Source organism: Arvicanthis niloticus, chromosome 7, assembly GCF_011762505.2.
Source record: "Arvicanthis niloticus isolate mArvNil1 chromosome 7, mArvNil1.pat.X, whole genome shotgun sequence".
In the NCBI taxonomy this organism is placed as follows: Eukaryota; Metazoa; Chordata; class Mammalia; order Rodentia; family Muridae; genus Arvicanthis; species Arvicanthis niloticus.
The window spans coordinates 29,396,719-29,412,057 of NC_047664.1; the positions used below are offsets into that span (position 1 = coordinate 29,396,719).

Here is a 15,339-nt window from a genome sequence, read left to right on the forward strand (position 1 = left end):
TCCAACATATGACAAGGACATATGCCTCATTATGTTCATAGCAGCCTTATTTATAAAAGCCAGAAGCTGAAAACAACCCAGATATCCCTCAACAGAAAAATGGATACAAAAAAATGTGGTACATTTACACAATGGAGTATTACTCAGATATTACAAACAATGAATTCATGAAATTCTTGGATAAATGAACGGAACTAGAAAATATCATCCTGAGTAAGGTAACCCAATCACAAAAGAACACACATGGTATTCACTCACTGATAATTAGATATTAGCCCAGAAGCTTGAAATACCCAAGATTCAACTCACAGACCACATGAATCTCATGAAGAAGGAAGACCAAAGTGTGGGTACTTTGGTAATACTTAGAAGGGGTAACAAAATACTCAAGGGAGCAAATATGGAGACAAAGTGTGGGACAGAAACTGAAGGAGGGGCCATCTGGAGACCATCCTACCTGGGTATCCATCCCATGTGCAGTCACCAAAGGTAGACACTGATGTGGATGTCAGGAAGTGCATGCTGACAGGAGCTTGATATAGCTGTCTCCTTAGAGGTCTGCCAGAGTGTGACATACTCAGAGTTTAATGCTCACAGCTAACCATTGAACTGATCAAGGGCAATGGAGAAGTTAGAGAGGAGCTGAAGGAGCAGAAAGGGTTTGTGGCCCCATGAGGAGAGCAACAATACCAAACAACCAGAGCTCCCAGGGTCTAAACTACCAGCCTGGGAGCACATAGGGAGAGACCCATGGCTTCAGCTGTATATGTAGGGGAGGATGGCCTTGTTGGGCATAGGTAAGAGAGAAGATCCTTGGTCCTAGGAAGGCTGGACACCGAGTGTGGGGGAATGCAAGGGTGGAAAGATGGTATAGGGAGGGGTAGGTGGGAGCATATCATCATAAAAGCAGGAGGAGGGGGGATGGGATAGGGGGTTTTTTGGTGAGGGGAAAATGTGGTAAGGGGATAACATCTGAAATGCAAATAAAATATCCAGTAAAAAATAAAATTAAATTAAATTAAATTTAAAAAGAAAAGAAAAAAGAAAAAGAAACTCAACACTTGCTGGTCTAACAATAAAAAGAAAAGACTCAAATATATTAAACTTCAAGTGATAAAAAGATATTATCATTCATATAGTTGGTATACCATTAACTATAAATGATTGCCAGGTACTAATATAAACATATATGCCAGCAGATTAGAAAACCTAAAATAGGGTTCCTTCCGGTCTGGGCCAGAGCACTCAGATCCCAGGAGGCAGCTCTGCACCCAATCTCACAGAACCTAGAGGAAACGGGGCTCCTAGGAGCTCTAACCCAGGCAGTATTTGAGGTAAGGAGACAGCAATACCCGCCCCAAACAGGGAGTAACTGGGACCCACTAGGACCCAGGAACTCACTCCTGGCCCAAAGCACTAGTTCCTTCCAGTCTGGGCCTGAGCACTGAGCAGATATTGGGCCTCAGCTCTAACCATAGTAGCAACACCCACCCCATGCAGTTCTGACACAACCAAGATAATAGGAAAGATAGGCTCCAGTCAGAGACATGGCAGGTAGCACTAAGAAGATTCAGATGGCGAAAGGCAAGCACAAGAACATAAGCATCAACAACCTAGGCTACTTGGCATCATTAGAATCTAGTTCACCCACACTAGAAAGTCCTGAATTCCCATATTACTAGGAAAGCAAGATTCAGATTTAAAATCACTTCTAATGATGATGATAGAGAACTTTAAGAAGGACATAAATAACACTCTCAAAGAATCTGAGGAGAACACAGGTAAACAGGTTGAAGCCCTTAAAGAGGAAACACAAAAATCCCTTAAAGAATTTCAAGAGAACACAACCAAACAGGTGAAGGAATTGAACAAAACCATCCAGGACATAAAAATGGAAGTAGAAACAAATCACAAAGGGAGACTACCCTGGAGATAGAAAACCTAGGAAAAAAAATAAGGAGTCATAGACGCAAGCATCACTAACAAAATACAAGAGATAGAACAGAGACCCTCATGTGCAGAAGATACTGTAGAAAATATTGACACAACTGTCAAAGAAAATGCAAAATGCAGAAAGTTCTTAACACAAAGCATCCAGGAAATCCAGGACACAATGAGAAGACCAAACCTAAGGATAATAGGTATAGAAGAGAGTGAGGATTCCCTACTTAAAGAGCCAATAAATATCTTCAACAAAATTATAGAAGAAAACTTCCCGAACCTAAAAAAAAGAAATGCCCATAAACATACAAGAAACCTATAGAATGCCAAATAGACTAGACCAGAAAAGAAATACCTCCCGTTACATAATAATCAAAACACTAAATGCACAAAACAAAGATAGAATATTAAATGCAGTAAGGGAAAAAGGTCAAGTAACATATAAAGGCAGACCTATCAGAATTACACCAGACTTCTCACCAGATACTATAAAAGCAAGAAGATGCTGGACAGATATCATACAGACCCTAAGAGAACACAAATGCCAACCCAGGCTACTATACCCAGCAAAACTCTCAATTACTATAGATGGAGAAACCAAGATATTCCATGACAAAACCAAATTTACATAATATCTTTCCACAAACAGCACTCCAAAGGATAATAGTAGGAATGTTGCAATACAAGGATGGAAATTATACCCTAGAAAGAGCAAGAAAGTAGTCCCCTTCCAACAAATCCAAAAGAAGATAGCCACAGAACTATAACTGGGTTTTTAGTGAAGATTTGTATAGATAAGCCCAAACAATATTTTGTTTTCTATCCTAACACCTATGATAAATTGTTGATTCCCTTTTCATTGACCTTTGAAAATTGTTTTATAACCTCCTGAAATGTGCTGAGTAAAAATCTGGTTATTTGTCTAGGAATAATTAATTGATGTTATCTGAGAGACTGACAAAATTCTTATTTTAGTTTTTGACTATCATTAAAAGGCCTAGTAACAGTCTTGTTACAAAAAAAGTTTAATAATCATGGATATAATTTTAAAATTTTTTATAAGATCATCATTAAGATTTAAAAAGTCATCTATTATATAACATCACCACAAGATAGTACATTTTTATAGATCTATGTTTAGTAATAATAGCCTGAGACAACAATTTAACTAACATCTTTAGAGATTATATAGGTCAAATTACAAAATTTGTTTTTAGTGTCCTCAATTTTTTCATAATAGTGTTAATACTTGAGGACTTATACCTAATCAATTATGATAAGTGGATGTTACTCAGTTTTTTTTAAAAAAAATAATTAAAATATGTATATGTGATTTGACATCTTTTCAGGCTTTCTAGTTATAATCACTTTAACAAGAGAAACAATTGAAAATATAATTAGTTATTGCCTATAGTATCTTTTATGCTTGGTGTTCCATATCAGATTAAGAAAAACAAAACTGACTGTTACAGTCAGACATTTGAGATGTTTTGTTAACAATTTATTATTACCCGTATTACTGGAATTCCTTATAATCCTCAAAGACAAGATATTATAAAACAGATATTATAAAACTTTAAAATAATATCTTAATAATTCTGAGTATGGGAGGAGCAGCTAGTGGAGCTTCTGCCTTGGTTTTACAAGAACTCTGAAAAATTGGCTTTTAAAACAAAAGAGGGGGAAATATACTCCCAGAAGAAGTCTCAAAGCCTTGGTCTCTGTAGAAAAACACTGAAACAGATAGCTATAAGATATTGTAAACAGGCAGCTTTGGTGGAAATTTACCAGCCTGGATAAGAAGTAATAGCCATAGACCTTGTGGATAGGTAACCTTGGTGGATAGTACCAGCTTAGATAAGAAACAAGTGATTCGCTGGGCAGTGGTGGAGCACGCCTTTAATCCCAGCTCTTAGGAGGCAGAGGCAGGAGGATGGCTGAGTTCGAGGGCAGCCTGGTCTACAGAGTGAGTTCCAGGATAGCCAGGGCTACACAGAGAAACCCTGTCTTGAAAAAAAAGAAGAAGAAGAAACAAGTTCCCTGAACCTTCACCCAGCTGATACTCTGTTCTGGAAGATATCTGTACTCCCCCTGAACACCTATGCTCCTGCATCATCCCCTTCCCCACATCCTGCCTTTTTGTGTTTATAACCCCTGTGTAAAAAAATAAAATCACGATCAGATAGAAAGAAAGAAAGAAAGAAAGAAAGAAAGAAAGAAAGAAAGAAAGAAGGAAGGAAGGAAGGAAGGAAGGAAGGAAGGAAGGAGAGAGAGAGAGAGAGAGAGAGAGAGAGAGAGAGAGAGAGAGAGAGAGAGAAAGAAAGAGAAAGCCTAAAATAAATACACAAGCTTCTAGATAGATATAATCAACAGAAAACTAACCATGAGATATGGAAAATCTGAACTGACCATTAAGTAGCAAAAGGGAATTAGTAGCAAATCCCAAATCTCCCAGCAACAGAAAGCTTTGGGACAAGACAGCTAACTGCTGAATTTGACCACATTTTGAAAAAAAAAAAAAAAAGCCTATTCCAATTATTCTCAGTTTACTTCAGAATACTGAAAAAGAAGGGGCCCTTCAAACTCTTTCTAGGTCAGTACTGCTGATACTCCAAAATCAGAGAGGGTGGTGGCAACAAAAGAATCACTTCTCTAAAACTCTCAATGATTTGATTTTTAAGAGAGATTTCAGAGAGGGGGGAGGTTATCAATGTTAGAAAATTGCCTTTTCCCTAAAAGCATTAGGGAATAAAAGGATGCAAGAGAGTACCTTCCTACCTGGTGTTGATCGGGTTTTCTGACCTACTCATAACATAAGGGCTAAATGTTATTTGTGCTTAGGAATCATCATCCAGTTTCTCCCGTGCATTGGGAGACCTGCTTATTTAGAGGCCATCCTTATTCTTAGAAGATGCAGGGTTGACTGTGTTGATGCTAATAACCTCTTCAAATATCTCAGAATACTGTAGAGACACAAACATGCACATGCATGTGTATACATACAAATGGCTAGATAGAGACATGTATGTAGATATGCATAATCATGTACATGTACTTGAATGAATAAATCAATGTTGAAACTTGTGAAAATAAGCAAATGGTGAATAAGCGAGTATTTATTGCAGTACCATTTCAGCTTCTCTATAAGCTGAAACTTATTTTTCATAATAAAATATTGGAACACTATACAAGATAGAAATGTTTCTTTGTTGGTGAAGGGATAATGACGTAAGAGCTTCAGGTGGACTGAGACACTCAGGACATTGCCTTAAAGGATAACACTTGTGGAAACTTATGATAAGGAGTTCCATAGATCAAACCTGCTGTTATATTCCAATTCCAGACAGCAGGGGAGAATACCTGCAGATGAACTATTCTGTCCCACAACTCCCCGCCTTTTCCATCCTGTAAAACCCAGAAACCTTAACACCACAGTCTCCACTCCTGCAGAGAGACTGTGGCCCTTCAGTTCTGATTACAAGAAAAATTATATTCTTCTTCTGGAAATGCCTGTCTACTTTTTTATTTCCATATCACTTTCATCAACCTGATCTGACAGTTGGGGAGCTGAGGATAGAACCCAGGCCTTGCATAAACTAAGCAAGTGCTCTAGAACCCAGCTACATCCTTGGCTCTTAGAAATATCTGAAGTATACACTTATGGAGTATTTGGAAGACATCTGCAGTTGACCAGACCTCATTTCCTGATACTAGGTGTTTAAATTTTAGTCTAGAATTTGGGGATCAAATTGGCATCCTTGGAAGCCAATACTTAAGTCCTACTGACCTACTCTAATCAAAACACAACCTTACTTTCCTGTCACTGTCCTGGCCTGCGAAGTCAGTGGGATTGGGTCTACAGTGTTGTAAAGGGGTTTCACTTGGAGTGGCTTGACTGTCTCTCTCAGCTTTGTGTTATGTGCATGACTTGATAGATGTCACTCATTTTCATGCGAATCATTGGATATATGTGAAGATGGGGTCTTTGGCATGTTTTAGAGACACCGCTCTAGATTATTCTCTAATGTTTATGAAAATAAAAATTGTATTTCTGCTCAGTATGTCTCCCCTGTTTACCCAGGGACCTTTCCCACTCTCTGTTGCTTTTTGAACATTGCAATGATGCCACCCATTTTCATTTCATAACATCAATTCAGTTTTCTAGGATTCCTTTAAGATCACCCACAGAGGTTCAATGTTTACAAGGTCTCACAGGCCCCTGGGAGCGAAGCCAGGGACTTGGATGGACTTACGGCACTTATGTAAGGGGTCATAAACTCAAATGTCTATAGGAGCCAAGTAGTGGACAGGGAAGGGAGGGAGACTCTGGGGAGCTAGAGATTCCCAACCAAAGTCAGCAGCACCTCGGATTTCATCATCCAGTATGAAGCGTCCAACAATACCAAACCATCAAGTATTGTAAGAAAATATGGGTTTTTCTTTTAAAGAAATATGTAGATTTCTAAATTTTGGCTTTATACATTAAACTTGAGGTCCCATCCATCACGAGATGGATTAGACTTTCTCCCTGATCCTTCCCCTATTCCCATGTTGCTTCAGTTTTTCCCATGTTAGTGCTGGTACTGGCTTTCTTAACTTAGGGCCAAAGAGTCTTTTGTTGTCGTTGTTCTCTCCTGCTATTTGGTTTCATCTGTCTTTTCTATCAGCAGCATCACCGTGCCAGAGTCCAGCCTGCACCAACACCACCCCTTGCTCCTCGTCTGAGCCCCTTTGGTAGCTTTTAGGAAAGTCTGTGTCCTCGGGGCATATTGATCTTTAGAATTTCTAAAGCTATGTTGCAAACTCACACTTCCCTCATATTCCCCATGGAATATTATGCTATGCCATTTTCTATGTTTTATTCATGTGCCATTTAAATCTGAGCTCACTAGGGAGTTCCTAGGGATAGCCTTGCTGCTTTCTCTCATTGTGTGCCCTGTCTCTGACCTTTTAAGCAATTCTGACTCAATGCAAGCCAGCAAGGAGCCTGTCTGTAGGTGACAACACTCTAAGAAGTGTCACAGAACCAGCCCTTCTTTTTATTACGTTTTTGGTCCTACTCTGGCTTTTCTCTTCCTTTACTTTCCCCTGAACTTTGAGCTCTACCACCTAGCTCTTAGACAGTAGTTCTGTTTCATATGATATCCTACATATCATATATTAATGCTATACTCCATAATATAATGGCAAAATTACACTTATGAAGGAGCAACAAAATTATTTTATGGTTGGGGGTCACCACAACAAGAACTGTATTAAAGGGTCAAAGCACTAAAAAGGTTAAGGATCACTATGATCATAAGAGGTGCCTGGACCTTTCAAGCATACTCATCTTTCATATTTGGAACTGGAATTTTATAGATTCTATCTCGGCTCATTCAATTAGCACTTTGAAGTCCTTGAAAATAATTTCATACCCTCTTTTGATCCCAGATAAGACAAATTCTGACCAACTCCAGCTTCCACCTAGCAAGAGAAGACCTGGTTTTTCTTTTCTTTCTTTCCTGTCTACCTGGAGGAGGTGATGGGTTTATTTTATATCCTGCTCACCTTGTGCACAGGGCACAGAAATAATCAGCTATTCACTGAACTCCTTCTACATGCAGCACACCATTAAGGTCTTTTCTTGGATTATGTCTCTTAATTACAAAGTCAATCCTATGATAGTAGAAACATGTTTCTCCATTACAAATGAGAAAACAAAGGCTTGAGGCAATGTAGTAATTCCCCTGAAATCACATGGAAGGGAGACTAGGCTGAAATGTGAACATATATAGCTCATTGCCAAAGGCATGGGGGCCATTCTTCTTCCCCTGGTAAAAAGCAGTAGTCATTCAGGCAAAATGCCACTAAACAAACCAGAGAGAAACAAAGATACTTGGAAAATGGACTGCAATCTACTGCAGACTCTTACCTGTGCTCATACACATGTTTACATGTTTTATAAGTCTATAAATTGATTAAAATTTATAAATTTTATAAATTAAAATTATAAATTAATTGACTATTAATAATGTCAAGTAACAAGCCTCAAGCCTCCACATTAGAGTCTTATGAAGAAAGGCTTAGAATGAAAGAAACAATGGCACTGAAGTCTGATTTTTCAGCATAAACTCATTCTAGAAGCATCTACGACATGCCACCTATGCCATATGACATAGATAATTTATATCAAATACCTATGACCTGGCGGTGTTGAGCCAGCAATGGGAATATAGTGGTCAAAAGGCAGATTTGGCTATTGCCTTAATGGATCTATTTCTCCTATGCACTGGTTAAGCCACTGCCAAATTTTTCTCTCATACACATTCATGTGTGTTACACATGCCATTCTGAGGGATAGCACAGGCACCAGCCAGTAAGAACAGAGAGGCATGCTTTAGTTCTCAACCCATGGATCTCTACCAACAAGGTCCATTTTTTTCTATTCTTTGATGATCACTAAAGTTCTCTTGTCCCAGAAAGCTCAAGTTTTGGGTTTTAGATAGAGTCTTGTTTCTATGATATTACCACTTTTAATCTCACAAGATTTCTTTGCCTTAAGAATTCACTCAGGAGAGGAAGAAAAGGAGTAAGAAGAGGAGAAGAAGAAGGAGAGGAGAACCTAGGTGATGAAAGAGAGATAGAGGGGGGAGACAGTGAAGCAGATGTTCATGAATCTCCACCAGTCAAAGATAGTAGATATATCTAGGTTGGGTAGTGGGTTACACCTCTGATTGAACAATACCAAACTTATAAAGCCTATGATTAACATTTTTTTTTAAAAATGTATAAATGCAAAAAGGAAAAGGGGGCATGGGATAGGGGTTTTCTAAGGGGGGGAATGGGGAAAGGGGATGGCATCTGAAGTGTAAATGAAAGATCTAATAATATATATATATATATATATATATATATATATATATATATATCAAGTACCAAGCTGCTAAAAAAAAAAAAAAAAGGAATTCACTCAGGAATCTTCATCTAGACCTATTGTTCCTTTCATTTGTTTCCAACCTGTGACCATGACAATACATCAAATAGTCAGCTCCTGAAACCTTTATAAAACAATGATTAACACACAGTGTTCCCAAAATAAGCTCTTCTTATTTTTGCCTACAGTCCACACTTGCTATAACCGAGGCCATTTACAGAGGTATAGGAGTTAGATAACTGTCTTGGACTAAACTTCAATTCATTTTGCTGTAGTTAGATTTAAGTTGTTCAGTGTCTGCAGTTGGACAAGTAAGGGCAGATCAGGATTGATGGTCTCTTCCATCACAGAACATTCAAAAATTCAACTCATTCTCTCTGTGGTTGCTACTTAAATAACAGAAATACCAGGGAATGAGGAAAAAAAAAAAAAACACACAAACACGTTCAAAAATGTCAAAAATCTCTACCATCATGGTGTTTATTTTCAAGCCATAAGAACTTACTGAAACATGCAAAAAATGAATGGAACTGGAAGTCACTTTGTGAAGTGAAATTAGCCAGGCCCAAAAAGATAAATAAATCTTTATCTTGTATGTAGAAAGGAAACTTTAAATTATATGTGTTTATTTATATACATGTATATGTATGTTTGCAAATTAAACTGTGATTAAACTAGAAAAAAAGAAAAATGAAAAATGAAAGGGGAAAGAAGAGAAGTTACAGAAAGTAAAATAAGTAAATTGTATGGAAAATATAGAACATATTAGTTGATGATATGTATGTAAAATAAAAATGGAAGATGGGAAGGGCTACTGAGCAGAGGTAGCTGAGTGAGGAGTTACAGGTAATAAGGAACTGAGCAGGCATCATGTCTGTGGCTGGGAAAGGAGCCATTGTTGAGAGCAAGCTGCAGAAGCTGGCCTGGCACACTCAAGGTAACATGAACAGAAGTAGGAGACAGAAGCAAAGATCAAGGGCATGTTAGAGGGGACTCAGTTATGGGCCATGCAAAAAAAAATTTTGGCATCAGTACAATTTAAACAGAGGTCATCAGAGAGGTTTCAATGGATAAAAAGCATGCTTAAGTTAATCTATCAAAGCCCACTTGTCATGTGAGTAGAACAAACATGAACAAGACTGTAGAAACCAGCCTACCTTTTTACTCCCCACGTCCTTTCGCCTGGTCTTCTGTCACAGATGGCTGGAGTATGGCCAAGTGTCTTTTCTTCCTTTGAACTTAAACTTGCATGTTCAGGACACCTCTTTTTCCCAAGAAGAGCTCAGAGAAAGGTCCACTGAAGCGAGTTATCCATGAATGGGAAAGGAAGTAACATTTAAGCATCTACTTGTTGCTAATGGGTGAGTTCATAGTATTTGACATGTTACCTGATTTAATTGTCCTGTCATAATTATGTGTCACAACAGAATGACAGATGATTCAGGAATAAATGGTGATCTACACATTTCATCCCTGACTCCTCTTCCCATCCGGGGTTCTCATTAAGCTGAGACAGTATACAACAAAGTATTCCCTCCATTAGAGAAGTACTGGGCTCACTTGAAAGTCAGCCTAGAGGGCACAACTTCTCAGCTGAGACTGCAGCTAAAGCCTTCAGGAGCTAAGAAACCCACGATTACTCATTTGGTCACAAGTTAAATTAAACCCTACCTCAGTGAGCCAACCACAAGATAAAGGTGGGGCCACTCATAAGAAACTTTAACCCATGAAAACATGCCTGAAAGCATGTGCGTGTCTCACCATTATTCTTTCCCCACTTAAGAGGCATGAGAAAATGCAGGAAGAGCCTCCAGACTTTGCTTTTGATGGATTCTTGAGGGTAGGTAGTATGGGTAAGATCTGGTGGGAAGACTGTATCTTTGGCTCTTTGAGCTCCCACCCTATCTAGGACAATCCATTCCTCAACACTCTATATATATTACAAAGAGAAAGGGGACTTGATCCACCCCCACCCTCTTTCCTCCTAATAGCCTTAACTATAGGTCTAGACAACATTTCTCCCCTACTTGCTGATTTCCCAAAGTCTTGAGTCCTGATAGGCCCTTGAAGAACTGGAGAGACTTTCAGAGCTCTTAGTCTTAAGTGCTGATCTGAGTAAAGATTAACTATACAAATGATGACTAGACCATCTTGAATTAGTCCATGGAAGGTAGAGCTAGAGTTGGGGTGACTGCAGTTTTATTTATCTATTTCTCAGTATGGTACTGGGATCCAAACCCAGGGACTTGTATGGGTAGGCAAACACTCTAACTGAGCTACATCCCCAACCAAAAACTTCCAGTCTCTCAATCTCTCAATCTCTCACTCTCTCTCTCTCTCTCTCTCTCTCTCTCTCTCTCTCTCTCTCTCTCTCTCTCTCTCTCTTCCTCCCTCCCTCCTTCTCCATCTCTCACCTCTTATTTTTTACTCTAACAGGTTCTCTCTATAGATAGATGAGAGAGAGAGAGAGAGAGAGAGAGAGAGAGAGAGAGAGAGAGATATCCCAGACTGGCTTTAAATCTACAACTCTGCCTTAGTCCCCTTAGTGGTGAGGTTGCAGGTACATACCATTATGTTTGGCTGCACACAGGAGTTTTGAAATTACTGATTAAGACTTAAATTGTGTTCCATCAATTCATATGTTAAAAATGTAACCACTGGTATCTTAGAGTATAACTGCATTTGGAGGGGAAAAAGGTGATCAAAGAAGTTGTTAAATTAAACTGAGGTCATTAGTGTGCCCTCTAATCTGTCTGATGTCTTTAAGAACTAATTAGAACATAGACGATGCAAAGAACAGTTGAGGACAAAGGGTGGAGAGAGGTTTTATGAAAATCCTACCCTGTCTGCACCCAGGTATTGTATATATAGCCTCTAGGTCCATTGGAAAATTGATGCCTGTATGCTAGTTGCTCGGGCAGGATGCTTTGTTATGGAAACCTGAGCATCACATACGGGTACCTTAACAATGCCACTGGAGAAGCTGAACTTCTAAGCATCAACCTGGCTCTAATGCCCCAAATTGAGAAACTCTGCTATCAGTGCAACTCAGGAATGGGATTGTACTGTGATAGACTGAATTCTTTGATCTAGTTGTGTTCTGGTGGCCGGCTTTCTCGATGATAGTTTCCATTGGTCCAGCTTCCCCTCTCACATTCCACTGTGTCCTTCATCCTGGCTCTCTGTAGAACCCCTGGTCCCCTCCTTGTACACTGTGCATGCCATGCCTTGTTTCTAGAATATGTAAATGAGGCTAATGGGATACATACTTCCTGTTCGACCCTTGCTTTAACTGGGATGTGAGCATCCATTCAACCGTCACTCCCTTGTGTGCATTACCTTCAGCTTCTTAGGATTTGCATGTAAAAGTTTTCTTTCTGTGTCTTGGTGATGACAGCAGCCACAGTCTCCTTGTGATTCTCTACATGTGGCAAATATCACTGAGGATCTGAGACCCTTGGCTAGGTAGCTAATGTGGATATGAGAATGGTACTCAGACGCACCTCTCCTTTAGCAAAGTGTAGAATACACATACATACATACATACACACACACACACACACACACACGCATGCACGCACGCACACTGAGGAGATATGCTTCAGCTAATACATGTGTATACAGTCTACTGCTCACTGTACTTGTACACTGATCTTGCATGCTTTTACATTATGGTGGATTGCTCAATGTAGTTCTATTCCCCTGGGGACCCTCTTGGTAATTCCCTAATTGCCTCAGTAAAGCCTCTCTTTCTCCCAGCTCTGTCAGCCTTCAGCCTTGAGATTTCCTAATGGAAACCGCTCACTCCTATTGGACTCCCAGGCTGTAATTAGCAGTCTAGGACTTTGGTTTCCTTATTCTTGTTGGTGTGAAGGTGAGGCCAGCAACATTGTCAATGTCAGCCGAGCAGCCCCTTGAAGAGAGCATATGATGGAATTGTTGCATGTTGACTGTCTCCTGTGTATTTATTGACTGAAACATTTGAGCTGTTGCTTTTCACATTTGTAATTTTAGATCACAGATGCCTGGCATGTTTAATCATACAGCAAAGCTCACATTTAATGAGAAAAATGTCAAGTATATTGTTATCCACCATAAAAGCTGTGAAAAATATTTCTGCCATCTGCAATGTGCCTTCTGCTGCTGCCTCTAAGAAATTTTCGAGTAACAATGCAAAATTAACAGTTGGGCCAACACTGTAGAAGGAAAGTTGCTGAACTTCCTCAAACTCAGACTCTACCTCAATGTCATGGCAAGATATTTCACCTAGATTCTTAAAATAACCTTCTACTGGAAGGCACTGCATCCTCTGTGCCTCACGCACCTTAGACATTCTGCTGGTGATTAACTAAATTCTCAATCTGGCTACATCGTCCTCTACGTAGCACCCTTGCAAGGCATCTCCTCTCTTGCTGTCATGTGTCAGCACACTCCGTGAGCCCGTCTCACCCTTACTTTTGCCTCCCTGCTGTGTCCTACATTCCGGCCAAATAAAGTTAACTTACTGTCATGTCAAGAACATTTTTCCGTCTCTCTTTGTGGTTATTTCTACACATTGAGCCCTATCTACCTCAAATGTTATTTCTGGGAAACCTTGAGTGACACTCCCTAAAAGGATGAGTCCACCAGAGCCTTCAGTGTATGCTGGAATAATATTTCCACCTGAAGACTTTGCATGTGAACTCCTGTTCCATTCACCAGCCTCTTCCTGTTCAACTCTGAGCCCCTGGATAGAAAGCTGGTGCCTCAGCCACTGCTGCCTCCTAGCCCCAAACTAATAGCAAAGTGGCTGTGGCAGCTGCTTTAAGGGCCTCAGAAGCTACAAAGTCACTGTAACAGGAGTAAGGGAGTCTCTTACCCAGGAACTTGCTCTTTTGACGTTGGCAACACAAAACCTTGCCATTATGCAGGCTGTGTTTATTTCTAGGTTTTTCTCTCTGTATTTTAGCCCTTTCTCCTACTGAAAGAAATAACAGTCCTGTCAGTCAGAGAGCAATTGATAGTGATAAAAACTCTCCTTTTAGACAGTGAGTTCACTTGTTCTTAAGTCATTCTTTGCCACAAACTGCAGGCTCATTATACGAGGAAAATGTGGTATCTCAGAGAAGCCACACTCTTAGAAGTTTGTAATTTACCTCGCCTGATGACTAAGGTCTGGAGGTTTTCGCTGCTTATTTGAATGTGGTTTGGGTGGGGAGGGAATGATAAACAAAGCCTGACTTACTCGTTGGAGCTGGCCTGGGGGACTTGTGTAGCAAGACCTGCTCTTTGGACAGTGCCTTCTGCTCTAAGGGGGTACAGCTATGAGGGGTGCTTCTCAGAGCTTCAGTGTAGCCCCTAGCTCTGAACAGGTGTTCATGATGGATGGTGCCGTTCACCCACAACCTATCTTTGTCTTCACTCCCTTTCACCTTCTGAGTCTCAGACAAGACCTCAGCTGTTAGACATAAACTCTCCCTATATGACTTCTATAAAAGGAAAGAAAGAGAGAGAGAGAGAGAGAGAGAGAGAGAGAGAGAGAGAGAGAGAGAGAGAGGGAGGGAGGGAGGAAGGAAGGAAGAAAGAAAGAAAGAAAGAAAGAAAGAAGGAAAGAAAAAAAGAAAGAAAGAAAGAGAAAGAGAAAGAGCACATCAACTTCTAGAAAGGACACAAAGTAAACTTCAGGTAGAAGTTGCCTGGGGAGTTGAGAGCAGGGCAGATAGGTGAGACTTCCTATCACTCTTAACCCAGATAAGACCTTGCCTGGTAGCTCTGCCTCGCCACCTTCTTTTTAGAGAGGACTCTATTCTATTTGTTTGCTTGCTACTGTTGTGATAAACACGATGACCAAAGCAACATGGGAAAGAAAGTATTTATTTCACAGTACAACTCCAATCACAGTCCATCACTGGGGAAAATCAGGGAAAATACTCAAAAGCAGGAACCTGGAGGCAGGACCTGAAGTACAGACCATGGAGGAAGGCTGCTTTCTTGTTCATCTCAGGACCACCTGCCCAGGAATTTTCTCAGTTGAGGTTGCCTCTTTCCAGGTGATGCTAGCTTGTGTCAAGTTGATGAGTAAATAACCAAGTGTCTATCTTTTCTGAGTGTTTTAGTGCATGTGCCTGAATCTGTGCCTCAAATTGGGACAGAGGACAAGTGTCATATATGCAGAGGCCATCTTTGCATGGGGAAGAGTGTAGGCCACGTACACGCCAAGGTCCCCAATGGCTTAGGGACTTTCCCTCTTCTAACTTGTTCTAACTAGTCACGTGAGTATGAAGTCAGATATCAGCCAATAAACCTCAAACACAGGTGTATCCACTAGGCTCCTTCACAGCCTTCAGAAGGAGCTAATGCTACATACCCCTTTACTTTAGACTTTGTGTCCCTGGGAGATATAAGTTCTGTTGATTTTGAGTTGCCCAGTCTCTGATAGCTACACCCCAAGGAGCACCAAGGAACTAGCATACTTTATGAAAAAATGGTGAGACAAGCTGAGC

At 40.1% G+C, this 15,339-nt stretch overlaps 1 long non-coding RNA gene across 2 annotated transcripts in view; it reads right to left on the reverse strand.

The window, feature by feature from the left end:
• Positions 1-15,339, reverse strand: part of LOC143442954 (uncharacterized) — a 49,615-nt gene that overhangs the window by 12,860 nt on the left and 21,416 nt on the right. For both annotated transcript variants that reach the window (XR_013111579.1, XR_013111578.1), the window contains one exon: positions 10,015-10,154. This is a non-coding gene — a long non-coding RNA (uncharacterized LOC143442954). The remainder of the gene's footprint in view (positions 1-10,014; positions 10,155-15,339) is intronic.